The sequence below is a fragment of the Marmota monax genome, unplaced genomic scaffold, assembly GCF_021218885.2.
Source record: "Marmota monax isolate L192 unplaced genomic scaffold, Marmota_monax_Labrador192_F-V1.1 WCK01_AAM20220418_F8-fsc00183, whole genome shotgun sequence".
Classification (NCBI taxonomy): Eukaryota; Metazoa; Chordata; class Mammalia; order Rodentia; family Sciuridae; genus Marmota; species Marmota monax.
In genome coordinates, this window is record NW_026694841.1 from 212670 (window position 1) to 227179 (window position 14510).

The following is a 14510-nucleotide window of genomic DNA, read 5'->3' on the forward strand; positions in this document are numbered from 1 at the left end:
TTATTCATCCTTGATGTTTACTCCTGTCAGGGGACAAAGCATCTGGCAGAACAAAGTCTTGGTCTGACTCTGCCACAGCCTGCTCTGTGGCCTCGGACAAGTCATTTCCCAGCTCAGGAAGAGAGACTGTTGGATCCAGAGGACAGGAGGAAACCGTGGGGCTCCAGGAAGTGCCCTGGATGACTCCCTGCCATCGTTTTGCTATCGGAGCACAGGTTCAAGGTCACATGGGACTCCATCTCTGTGTCACAAATATTCTTGGGGCTACATTTCACCTCTTATCCCCATTATAGAAATCAAATGCAGCCTGTGATCAGAAAGCCAGTCTTCTTTCTTCCCAGTAGAGAAGCAGCTCCCAGCACTACCAGGGACAAGAGGTGAGGGGAACAGAACAACTGGAACCCAACTACTGTGGCTCTGGGCTAAGCCGGTTCCACCCACGTCCTGATTCAGTAACAACCCTGGGCGTGTTGGGTCTACTTGGCACTCACAAAACTAGAGGGGAAGAGAGAACCCAGGACTGCCGGCCACCAAACCCCAGCACCTCCCTGCTTACCAGCGTCCCTCCGGCATCCAATCCCTGCTCACAAATGAGGGTTTTGCCTGGAACTTGGAAGACTTTGGATACGTATTTACAAAAGGTGGATAAAGACTGTTCCTCGAAACAAACTGGAAACCTCATCCAACCTCATTGCTTTCCAGGGACCTGAGTTGGTTCAGCTCACAGGGTTCTTTGGGGAACACAGTCTGAATAGGGGCTGTCCCCTCAGAAGGCTAAAGGAGCAATTTAAGTGCGACTTTGATTCAAAGGAACAGCTGTGTGGACCTGGGAGAGCTGTTCACCTCCGTGGGTGCTGCTTCCTACATGACAATGTGGGCACCACCGGTCAGAGTGCCTGTGTGTCCCGAAATTCATATGTTGACACTTAATTTCCAATCCTATTTGGAGGCAGGGTCCTTGGGAGGTGATCAGTCATGAGGTGAAGGCTCATGAATAGAACTAATATCCTTACAGAAAAGAGACTCTAGAGGGCTGCCCTGCTTCTTATACCACAGGAGGACACATCCCATGTCACCATCTATGAACCAGGAAATGGGCCCCCTCTAGTCACAGCACCTACTGGTGCCTTGATCTTGAGCTCCTCAGCCTCCTGAACCTCCTGAACAAATTTCTGTTAGTAAGATACTGGTCTCTGGTATTTTACTATAGCATCCTGAACACACTAAGACAATGGTCATAGTAAGACCTAGTCAGATTCACTGGACCATTTAAGGAAAACATGATAGTGCTTGCCATAATAAACACAGCAAATGTTAATTAAGTAGCAGGTGTTATTGTTTCATAGGACACATAGCATTAGTAGAGGAATATTCACAGACAACGCCACTCTGCGACTACCTCCCAAGAATCCAAGCAGCATCCCTCACCCATTTCCTTCTTCCTGTAGGAAGATTCTTTCCAGTCAAGGACCAGTGTATATATAGGAGCCAAGAGATCTGGAGGAGTGGGAAGGACACAAAGAGCCTCATGTCAAGGGATGGCAATCTAGAAGTTTCATTAGTCTATCCCACAGAGGTGTGTTGAAGAGGGTTGGCATGGTACCAGCAGCAGGCCACGAGGGTGAGAACAGGAGACAAGGGGCATGCTGGTAAATGTTCCTGTGGACTCTAATTGGAGAAGAAAAGAATATAGAGTGGAAATCCTTTTTGTCACATTTGAGTTCTTGTACATAGACGCCACCGTGAGTTCCGTGCTCCCATTCCAACTAAGAGTCACAGTAATTCCTCTTGTCTCCATGACATGAGGGTTTCTAGCAACAGTGATGGTGCATCCTGACTTTTGTGCCTAGGAGTGGAGGAATCTACTTCACAGGTAGCAATTCTCCTCTGTCTTTGTCCAAAGAGAGAACAAGACAGATCAATTGACACAAAGAGAAATTCTTCCATAGCTACAGATTAATAACAATCGGCTCATTCAGTCTAGAAAAAGAAGTCATGCTAAATTGAGACCCCCACCCCCAAAGGTTCCCCTGCACTCAGTGACTCACAGAGTGGCCACTGACTGGCTGGGGACTCGTGGCTGGAGGACTGCAGGGAGGGATGGCCCCGTGGAACCTTAAGGAAACACATCTTTGTAAACAACATCTGGACAACGTGAAAGAAAGACAGGAACATGGTCGGGCATCACGCTTGCAGTGACAGACTGCATCTGTAATAAGAAGACTCTTAATTAGAAAAGTAATTTGTAAGAGACATTAACGGAATGTGAATATTCAACTTTGACCAGCACACTTGGGTCGAAAAATCTAGGCTCTGTCAGATGTGAACGGAGGCCACGTTTCCAGCTCGATGCCCCGTCCCGTCTGTGAGTTCCTAGTGTGTACGCATACTAACTGCGCTGATTAGAAAAATGATTCAGGACATTTGCAAGCACTTCAGAGTTTGTGTCTGCCACCCCCACACCCCAGCAGGAGGCTAATCAGGAAATGAAGACAGGGCCTGGAATGAGGTGGAGAAGGTGCTCCTGGCAGTATAACAGGAGCCATTCGAACAGGAATCACCACCCTACCCAGAGGAATTTCTGGATGATACCAAGAAAAGATGCCAAAGATGGGTTGTCAATCAAGGGGCAAGAAGAGTCACAGACAACCAAGAGAACAAAACCACAGCTAAGGTAGAATGATAAGAAGCTATGGGTCAGGACAGGAAGTCAAGTGGCAGTCAGGATTCATAGCAGACATAACCAGAGCTCACACGGGGGACCTGTGGGAAATTTCCTGCTTTAGTACTGAAAGGTCCACGTCCTGGGAAACCCTTCAGTTGACTAGCCAGGAGTTTGGGCCACTTTACATTGAATGGCACATGGTATGCACTCAATAAGCACCAGCACTTATTTATTTGTAGGATCTGAAAGCATCGTGATTCCAACCACGGAGGATAAAAATCATCTTTGGATGACTACATTTTTATCAGACAAACACACTTAGCAAGTACATTTTCACGGAGATCTTAAAAGTGAACAGATAATTAGTGCAGAAGCATCTGCCGTGGGTGAACTGGACAAGAGCATGAAATAGTTACTGTGAGACTAGGTGTGAGAAGTATCCAAAACACAACCTAAATGGGTAAAAAGACATGGAAAAAGAAAGGAAAGAGAAGAGGTGTGTAGCATCAACCCTGAAGAGCAACATTTTTGAAAAATGATGGGTAAGGTTTGCTAAATTGAAAACAAAACAAACAAAAACAACCCACAAACAAACAAGTCAAGGTTTACGAAGTTTGCTGAGTGACAAACTTGCCTGTGTAGAAACATATTGGGAAGTTTCAGGCCATCACAGAAGAAGAAAAACTTGGAACATGTTCAAGGTAAGAAAGTTAAATCAGAGTGCCCATTCTGGCCCCCAAGCCCCAGCAGAGGTGTATTTTTAACTCTAAATAAGCACCCCCCTGGCCTGGCTCCTTCTCCAGACGGTGAGGAATGAGAGAGAGAGCTTCCATGGTATCACTGCCTGGGCAGGCTGGCTGTCCAGTCACCACTGGGGGAGAACTGGGTAAATAAAGAGCTGTGGAAGGGAAGTCCCCATTGATGATTCAGTTTGTCCAAAGCTAATTTGTTGACTCTTATGATCCCTCCAACAGAAATCACTTTCACAAAGTTGATCACAGTGAACGGACAAGAATATCACCTTCAACTTGTAGACACAGTGGGGCAAAATGAACATTCCATATTTTCTCAGACATACTCCATAGATGTTAAGGGTCATCTTCTTGTGCATTTTGTTACAGCAATCAAAAGTTTTGAAGTGATTAAAGTCATCCAATGACAAGTTGTCGAATGTGGCGGGGAAGGGGCAAATGCCTATTAGTTGGTGGGAAATCAAAGAGCCCTGCGTGGGCAAAGGCCGATGGGTTCGGAAGGAGGGAAGGCTTTGGCAGCATCTTGGGACGGAGCTCTTTGGGTATCTTCTGCTAGGGAAAACCAGACGGCTGCTGATGTTTTCAGAACAATAATTGTGGAGGAAGAAAAAATTAATGGGACAGTGTCCCGAGGAAAGTCTTCATGATCTGTGATGTAATAATTCTACTGCAAAACCTGAGGACATGGGGAATATATTCTACCTGAAGAAGCAAACTGCCCATTATTATTTAGGATGAACAATGCTTCTTTTTCCTTCTGTTAAACTGAAAAGATGTCATTTGGTTCAGAAACCCCCACTGCTGCCAGAGTATGTTAAACCCTGACTCTGTCCAAATGAGTTCACTTCCACGTTCAAAATTCGAGCAAAATTATATCTTCCAAAATGGTGTGACCAAGGCTGTTCTCAGAACATTCCATGTTTTCTTCAGGGAAACAACTCTCCTTGCTGTGACACTCCTGTTCAGTTGGTTTGTGTAATATTTAATTAAACCACACATTTTACTCCAAGGACAATCAGTTTTGAGGACAAGTGGTCACTGAGGCTTAAAGTTTCCGATGCACTTTGAGGGAGCGGCCTGGCAGAGGGGAGCAAGGGCAACGCCACTCAATCACAGGGGTTGCCAGTCAGTATGTTTGACAAAGAAGCAGTGGAACACGCCGGCTGACGTGACCAGCCAGCTAACTGCAGGCCACGGAGAGAAGCTGTGGACATGGAGGGCAGGGGCAGGACTAAATAGTAGCTTAATGTTTAATCTCACAGTAACCTGAAGCTCAGTCCCAGGAAAAAATTCCCTGAGAGCTGGAAGACAGGCAAGAGGAGACGAGAGGCGTTCATCTTACGTCGTTAAGTGCACAGAAAGGGCAAGAGAGAGAGAGAGTTTTTTTTTCCATAAGAAAAGTTCAATATGGGTGTTAAGGCCCACGGGTGGCCCTGTGGAATTTACAAAATGCCTATCCAAAAAGAAGGAAAAATGACTAAGAAAAAAAAGGGGGGAAACTAATAGGAGGAAAGACAAAGTAAACCCAACAAAGAATATGACGTCTATCAAATATATATTAGTGCAATGAAAGGAACAACTTAGGCTCAGTATTTAGAAACCAAGTGGGGTATGGCAGCACACACGTATAATCCAGCAATTTCTGAGGTTGAGCAGGAAGGTCACAAGTTCACAGCCGTCCTCAGCAAATTAGTGAGACCCTGTCCCAAAATTGAAAAAATGAAAAAGACTGGGGATGTGGCTCAGTGGTAAAGCTCCTCTGGGTTTAATCCTAGTACAAATAAATAAATAAATAAATAAATAAATAAATAAAGTAAAAGACAGAGAGAGTGACTAAGATCTGGTACCTCATTTAGTCCAACCATTCTAGGACATGTGTCATAAGGGCCTTTTGGTTATAGAAGGAATCGTACATAGTTTTGAGAAACATCTATGGTAGTTTAAAAGTGAAACGATTTGCTTTCAATTACTTCACTAAAGGCAAACAAAGAAGACTAGATGAAGTAACTGTGGTAAAATGTTAATAATTGTTAAATCTGAGTGACGTAAACATGGGGAGTTCATTACAGCGCCACCTATGTTTGGTAAGTCTGAATGTTTTCATTGAGAAAACTCTTGAGGGGTTCCACTGTAGTTTTATTCTTGGTATCCTTTGGATGTGAGGTGTCCTCCAAAAGCTCACGTGTGAGTCAGTGCAAGAAGGTCTAGAGGATAGATGGTTGGATTAAGAGAGCCTTAACCCAATCCCCCCTCAGGGGATTAGTTGAGTGGTACCTGGAGGTAGGTGGGTGGGGCTGGAAGAGGTGGGGCATTGGGGGTGTGGCTTTGGGGTCTTACTTGTATCTGGCAGATGGAAACCTCTCTACTTCCTGATGATCACGTGAGCTGCTTCCCTCCACCTCACTCCTCCCTGTGACATCCTGCCTCACCTCAAGTCCCAAAGAATGGAGCCAGCGATCTATGGAAAACCATGAGCCCTCAAATAAACTCTTCCTCCTCTACAATTGCTCTGGTTGGTCTTTTAGTCACAGCAGTGAAAAAGCTGACTAAAACAATTCGAAAATAAATTCATAGATAAAACACATATTAGGAAAAAAAAAAAGAACAAAAATAAATGAGCTGAGTGTTCAACTCTACCAGCTGCTTTGGTCAGCTTTATAAAATTCACCATTTAAAAGTATTATTTTGAGAAAATGCATACAGTCATGTGAGCACCACCAAAATCATGATATTGAACATGGAAGAATCAATATTGAAAAGATGTTGATCCTCTCTCATTTAATATATAAACTAATAGTTTAATGCAATTCAATTAAAATTCCAGTAGTGTTTTTCAGGGTATATGAAAAATTAATTTCAAATTCAACAAGATGAGTAAACTTGCAAAGTAAATGATACAAATTCCAAAATATTTAAAAATATGTGAATTGTCCCCACCAGACATTAAGAGGTAACATATGTTTTAAAAATTTCAATGGCAGAGTATCGCATGGTCAGTGATGAATTTAAGACTGCACCAGGAGGAGACATACAGACACAGACACTTACGTAGAGGGCTGCTCAGCATGCCACAGAGGAAGGACAAGTGATGTAGGCACAGAAGAGACACTGACAGAGGAAACAAGACAGAACAAAATAAAACAAAAACCAGTAAAGAATATGACATTGATATATTCAAATATATATTGAGATATATATTGAGTGCAATAAAAGGAACAGGTTGTACTTGGTAATTAGAGAGAGACCAAACCAGGTGACCTCCCTCTAGGTCACCCCCTTTTTCTCCTGGTCACACAGGGAGGCTTCACTCTCCATTTTTCCTTGTGTCTAGAGACCAGTCAGTGGGATGTACATGGAAGAGATCGGTGGCATTTTTAGGTCGGACAACTAAAGTGTTCCTAGTGATCATTCACATTTTCTTTACCCTGTGTGATTAGATGTGAAGGAGTCCAAGAGGGTGGGATTGAAAATGGAAGGAGCCAGATCTCTATCTCCCGGCAAAGCAGGGATGTTGACCAGGAACATAAGCTGATCATCAAACTATAAGTCAAAGGGAAACAGGATTGTCACAGATTAGCCTTGAACTCCTAATTAATAACAGCCAGGGGAACAATGGACATGCAATGTGTGGCTTAGGGGAAATGAGTATCCACCATAAAGACAAAAATGCAATACACTTAATATTACGCTCCTTACCAGAGAGAAAAATAAATTCAAGAAGCAATGAATATCCAGCAACTTAAAAACACACTTAGAATTATAAGAAAGTACTATAGGAAAATGTTTTGTGATTTTGGAATTGAGAGTGTTTTTTTTTTTTAAACCACTGCATGATGGAATAAAACAATAATAATCTTAAGGGGGAAAAATGACAAATTTCATTTCATCAAACTCCTAAAAAGAAATCTTAAGCCAAAAAGCTCAGCGAACAGAATATAAGGTATACTTCCTACTAGGGAAAATAAAGTAATCACAATGTATAAAATGGTATCATGATTCAAGATATATAAAGCATATCTGCAAATTAATATGGAGAAGTCAAGCCATAAAAAAAGAAAACAAGTGAAGATTATAAGTAGAAGAGGAAATCCCAACGGCATAAATTTATGAAAAGATGCTCAAGTTCTGTAGTAATCAGGAAATGTAAATTACACAGGACTGAGATTCCATTTATCATGTGTCAGATTGGAACAATTTGATGATCCGAAGTGTTGGGGGATTCCTTGGATGGGAGTGCACAGTGTTGGAGACGTCTTGGAAAGGACATCTGTTCAACATTATCTGGGAGAGAAGAGCACGGCGAGGGTGTCCCCAGAGCAACACCAGCGCGTGAGCATGCTGAACCAGGCAAGGTGTGCAGGCCTGGGAGTCCACAGAGCAGAGATCAGATAAGGGGTGATTACCCCTTAAAGAAGCAAAGGAGTTCAACGAAAATCAGACTTTCTCCATTGCAAAAATAAGATTTTCTGGGGGGAAAAATCCTGTTTTGTTGAGTACATGGAGACCCTTTCCCTTGGCCCCCGTGTTTCATCATAAGAAGCTCCTTCATAGCAGCTTTCCACTGGCGTGCAGGTCAAGGTGGCTAGATAAGAAGGGGGTCACAAGAGGGGGCACAATTGTCAGAGTTCCAGCAGAAAACAGATGGCATGCTAAAACTGGGGACACTGAGGTGAGTCAGTGCCATGATGGATCATGGGTGTGGACGAGCTTGGGGAAGGCATCAAAGGACGGTGTGAGTTCTGAGAGGAGCAGGAGGCGTGGACACCCCTGTACCTGAACGGTGCACTCAGGGTGTGGCTGCCAGGACCTGGAGAGGAGGGCCCACGAAGCTGATGCACTGGGTCCCTGGTGGCTCTGTAGGCATGGAGCTGCGGGGGAGTGAAATTCCAGACGAACCTCCTTTCTTTCCAGTGACTTAATAGAGTCCCACCTTCGCTTCCTGTCTGTCTGTCTCTCCTTCTCCAGACTTTTTAAACACTGTGAAAAGATGCTCTTGTTTTGATCCATGCTGACACGGTGCTTCTGACTCTTGAAGGTTCACGTGGATGGCAGAATATCTTTTAAAAATCAAGATTTCTGCGATCTGTGATGCTAACGATGCTAGGTACTGCCCACACCTCACCTAGCAAGAGGCAGGACATTGAGATGAAAGTGCTCCGTCTCCAAATAAGTTCAGAAAACTCCGAGGAGGTCCAGCAGGTGTCTTTACCAAGAGCCTGTCCAATGGCTCTCTGTTCACTGAACTCAGTGACCCCTGGAGGGCCCACAGTGAGCAGGGGAGAATCGGAGATCTGCTGACCATCCGGATAAATTCTTGCCTGGTGTAATGGCTTGGAGATTAGGTGTCTCCCCAAAGCTCATATGGGAAGCAATGCAAGAAAGCTGAGAGGATGAATGACTGGATTGTCAGAGTCTTAACCAATGAGCACATTGATTCCTTGATGGGATTAACTAAGTGGAGGCTGAAAGTGGGTAGGGTGTGGCTGGAGGAGGTGGGCACTGTGGGGTAGGGGTTTGGGGGTAGATATTTTGTGCTTTCTCATCATCAGGTGAGCTGCTTCCCCCACCACACTCCCTGCCCCGATGTCCTGCCTCACCTTGAGCCCCGAGAAGTGGAGCCAGCTGTCTAAGGACTACGTCCTCTGAAACTGTGAGCCCCAAATAAACTTTTCCTTCTTAAAATGGTTCTTGTCAGGTCTTTCAGTCACAGCCGTGAAAAAGCTGTCTGAAGTACCCGCGACGTAGCTACACCCATGATGCAGAGCCTTCTTTCCTGGTCAGACCCGAGTGGTGGAAGCAGAGGATAACACATTATCCATGCAGTGAAGAGATTTTATCATTTAATAATCAAACTCTTAATTAAGAATAAGTAATTCAGGAGAGTGATTCAGACAAGGCAGTTAAGTAGGTTTATTCAATACCCATGGCATTTAAATAGAGGATAAAACAGCATTTCTTCTCCCCAAACATATTTCCTTAAGATAGGGGTCTTAGACAAGCAAATGTGATTTTTTTTTACTTAGTTGACAGAGTTAATAATCCCCAGGCTGGACACTACCATTAGACCAGGCTGATTGTAAACATGTCCTTGGGAAAAATATTTTTAAGGAACTGTTTGGTCAAAAAAAATTATTTATTTAGGATTGCATCTGTCTCAGGCACAGAGCTGCACCGCAGTTATTCCGGCATGAGGGACAGCCCTAGAGCATGCCACCACCCTCAGGGAACCTACATGCTAGTGGGCCTGAGACTCACATGGGCAGAATGGTGGCAGGAGGAGCAGAAGACGCAACCCGGCCATGGGTCATGGTGATGTACCGCAGGGAGGCTGCTTGACCAAAATGCCTGTCCAGGGAGTGTCTTGGTAAGAGGAGAACTGCAGGGCAAGGTGCACCCTGCAGAAGCACCCAGGGGAGAACCCGCCTGGCTGTCTAGAGCTCAGGGTGCCCTGAGGCGCATGGGCCTGGATGGAGCTGCATAAGCATCTGAGCAGAGAGCAACTCCTGTGCCCTCTGGGCTCCTGGGCACCATAGTGGGGGACCTTGGATCTTCCTCTTAAGATAGTGTGAACCATTGGGGTGCTTTCTATCTTTTAATGATTCACAGAGTCCAGGGTTATCCTGGCTTTCAGGAGAATGGACAAGCAAGTCCGGGAGTGGTGGAAGATTCAGGAAGCCTAGGAGGGGCAGAGGTAGTGTGGACCACCAGCAGGCAGCATGCAGGGGAGTTTGGAGCTGTTGGGGTGCAGAAGTCCTTGGGAGTTGCTGAAGATCTGTATCTGGGAGATATCAACTCATCCACTCTATTTAAATCCAAGAAAAAGGATGAGAAAACCCAGAGACAGAACAGAGATTGAGGGAGAAGACCCAGAAGCCATCCCCAGGTGTCACCCCATCAAAGGTTGAGAAGCTTTCCCACAGGGCAGGATTCCCGATTCTCAGAGATAATGCTGCTCTAGAGGGGAACCCCAGGAGGGGGCATCTACAGCTGTGCTGGCTGGGCCCCCCTGTTTTCGCCTGCCCTCTTCCCCTGGCTTCTCGGACACCTCACCATGGTCCCCACGGGGCCTGCCTGCCTGTGTGCCCGTGAGCTCAGATGCTGCTTCTCTCCTCCCCATCACGTTGATTGGCCTCCAGGCAGTGCCTGTCTCAACCTTGGCTGGAGGCTGTGTGTCTCAGTCTGTGTAGGCTGCTGTAACAAAATGCCATGGACCCACGGGCCTTATGTTCTGGAGGCTGGTTATCCAGGACCACCAGGCCCAGCGAGGGTGGCATCCTGGCCCCAGCCTTCATGCTGCACCTCTATCGCAGAGGCGGGGCTCGCTCTCCTGTCTCTTCTGAAGACAAGAATAAGCCACTAATCCCATCACAGGGGCCCCATCCTCATGACCTCATTAAACCTCTCACCTTCCCAAACCCCAGCTCCTCAGACCATCACTGAGGGGTTCCAGGCTTCAACATAGGGATTTTGAGGGGACACAAAAACTGAGTCAGCTGCATGTCCATCTGCCCTCTGGGCTGAGCACCTTGGCCTCTGGGTGGGGACCTCGTGGGCCTCTGTGGCCCCAGCCCAAAGCCTGGCACTCTGATTTATGAATATTTATTTGTAATGAATATACAAGTGATTTCAATCTTCACGGAGCTTATGAGTGGCTTATATTTCTGAGCTACACCTTGTGTTCTTTACTGTTTCTCTCTTATCACAACATAGCAAAATCATTAAACGGCAGTACACTGGAGTCATTAAAAAATGACTTTTGACATCAAATACAGGTTAATTGTCTTGTGTATGAAATGTTTGGGACCACTATTGTTTTGGATCTTGAATTTTTTATTTAGGAATATCTGCATAAACAATCAACTACCTTGGAGATGGGACACAAGTCTAAACACAAAATTCATTTGTGTGTCATACACCTTAGCCTGAATGCATTGTTACACAATCCTGTGAGTGTACCTGTACTTGACCATGACCTGCCACACGAGGTCAAGCAGGTGTGGAATTTTCCAATTGTGGCATTAGGGTGGTGTAGGAGTCCTTTCTGATATTATAGCATTTCAGATTTTGTATTTTTGAATGGAGGATACTTGACCTGCATAACTTGTTTAAAGTCCCCTTTTCACCATAACTAGCTAAACTACTAGTTATTGAACCATCGAACCCTCATCTGTAGAAGGGGTTGTTGCCATGGTGAACAAGGCCATGGATGTCAATCACGTGTCCCGGAGCCACGGTGAGGCTCACTGCCATCCTCCTGGGGGTGCTGGAGGAAGTGGCCACCACAGGCAGCCACAGCAGCAGCGGTGAAGCAGTAGGAACCGTCATAGCCGAATAGCAGCAGCAGCAGCAGCAGCGAAGGCCATGGTGACAGGAGCAGGGGCCACCGTCGTGGTAGGACTTGCTCAGGGCCCTCACTGTGTCCTTGAACTATGTCTTCTTATCTCTGAACGACATTGTGAGACAATCAGATTGACATACAAATGTAAAGAAGTAAAAATTTGAAGGTGTTTACTAAGTTTCCATTATGCAAACAAAAACAGATTTTTAACAAATGGTAGTGTGGGGCTGGGGATGTCGCTCAAGCTGTAGCATGCTCACCTGGGTTCGATCCTCAGCACCACATAAAAATAAAAAATAAAGATGTTGTATCCACCGAAAACTGAAAAATAAACATTAAAAAATTCTTTCTCTCTCTAAAAAAAAAAAAAGTGTTCCTAGATTAGCCAACCATTCTAAGCAACACACATCAGAGCACGTGACATGAAGTCCAAGGGGCAGGACAAGGGGGAAAGTGGAGGGGAGGCTGGTCGGTTCCAGGCCCCAAAGGACTCCAGACCTAATGAATGAATGAGGCCATGGGCGGAGGGTCCCCGGGGACACTGCTGTACCCTCAAACCCTGGTCCAGGAGACCTCAGGCCTCTATGGTGACCCTGACCCAGGGCTCTCCGTCTGCCTCTCCAACTCGGCTCATGCTGACAATCTCATGAATCCCCGCTCAAGTGCAAACCTGCAAACCTGAAAGAAAACGAGAGGGAAATGAAAGGAGGGACAACCCTAGGATCAGCAGAGATGTTGGGGTTCCCAGGGCGCCTGGCTTCCAGCCCTAACAACAGCCAGCGAGTGCCCAATGGAGGGGCCCTCGCTGGTGTGGCATTTGCGGTTGTCGGTGTCTGTGTGTCCCCACTCCGGCTACCCAGTACCTTGGGTTCAGAAAGAGCCTCTGGCACACTGATCTGATGCCATTAAGAGACCTCTGCTTTCTAATGCACAGTGCGTTCAAAATTGTTTGTGACAGTGGTGCCTCCACTCCCGTAATTATTTAATTCTTCTGGAATGTGGAGAGTTGGCACAGACAGTGAACTGGAAGTCCACGCAAATCAACCTCTTCTTTTCTTTTCTTTTTTTTTTTTGCACAAGACACACTCCTACCTAGAGATGCAAAGAAAGGCAAAGGTCCATTGGTGAAAAGCTTGTTCCTTTGGGCTGGACCTGAAATTGAACTGGACAGAGATGCTAAGTGCTGACATTTCTTCCATGTATGTGGGAGACGATGGGTGAACAGCTGGACAGCTACCAAACCAAATGGCTTGCGATGCTTTTACTTTCCGCCTCTCTTTCTCTTAAGACACTAAAGCCGAAAAGCCAGATCCATTAAACAATTCATCCTTTGATTTGCAAAAGACAACAAACACTTTCTGAGAGAGGGGAGCATGTCTTTTCTTGCATCTGAGTTCAGGAACACGGAGTCTTTCCGTTCAGGTCCTTCAAGGTACATCAAGTTGAAGGGTGAGCTAATCGGTTTTCAAGGCAAGAGGAGCGTTCATTGTCCGCACGGCTCTATTCAATGGTTTTTTCCAGCATTAAGCACACATAGACTGATCATTTAGCCTTGATTCCAACATCTGCAAAATGAAGAATTCAAAATCCTATTCACAGGGAAACTGGATCCTCTGGCGTATAACTTGACCCTGGAAACTTGCTCAAAAGGTATCTGTTAAAGGAAAGACTGAGTTTTGCTAAGTGAACAAAACGATGAATCATGGCAGAGAAAGCAGAAAAGGGAGTAGTAATTAGTCCAGCTTAGCACGCCCACTCCACAGACGGACACTAGACCCCAGCGAGGCAGCCACATCACCAGACCCCTGGTCAGGCAGCCATGTCACACCAAAAGGTGCAACAGAGCTCATCCTTCAAACCCCAGGGCCCGTGGGGTTTGAAGAGAAGGAAGAGAGCTGGGATCCTCTTTCTCTTACCTCTTCTGTAGTTCCTAGTAATGGAAGTGGTGAGAGTAGCATGCTTGGCTGCTTCTCCTTTTCTGAGTTCCCCTGAGATTCAGAGATGTCGATGGTACCAGCCACCTCGCTGCCCAGGGCTGTGTGCCTCACCCACAGCCCATGTCCTGGTGCAGAGCTTAAGTACCCATGTTGTCACCAGCTCTGTGGGTGATTCTGATTCACGCTGAGCCTCAAGGGTCACGTATCTTGTTCATGGCAATCAGATGACCAGATGTCCATAGCCCTTCCTGGCCCAGCAGGGCATGGCAGGTGCTGACAGCTAACTACTTACCCTTGCCTGTCACGGAATACAGAGACTTAGAAAGCAAAGCATTTGCTTTTCTAATGGCACAGCAAGGAGTAGCCATGATATTGAGTTTTTACCAATAAATAGTTGGCAGAGATCCACCAGGGAGGTTAGGAAACTCATCAGAAAAAGGCTCATAAGGAGAAACTCCATGTCTGTGTCAACCTTTGCTCTTGATTTTGAATAGTGTGTGAGGATATGATGCAGTGGTCCTGCAGCCATCTTGTCACCAAGAGGAGAAAGTTAAGCCAGCTCAGAATGGCACTGTCATGGAAATGCTAAATTCTGAGAGTATTGTCTTGATAGAGAAGGACAATCATTATGTTTCTAGTTATTCTAGTTATAGCAAAGCTAACACTCTACCAAGAAGCTTTGCTCTGCAATATCTATGAATAACCATCATGTAACAAAATGAAATATACATTTCATTAAAATGAATAAAATCAGCTCAAAGATGGAATTCTGGCTTGTCAACGAGATGATTATGCAGAAAAAGATTATGCAGAAAAAG

The 14510-nt window shown here is 45.5% G+C and overlaps 1 pseudogene; it reads left to right on the plus strand.

The window, feature by feature from the left end:
* Positions 1–4076, plus strand: part of LOC124080373 (GTP-binding protein Rheb-like) — an 84249-nt pseudogene extending 80173 nt beyond the window's left edge.
* Positions 4077–14510: the final 10434 nt, after the last annotated feature.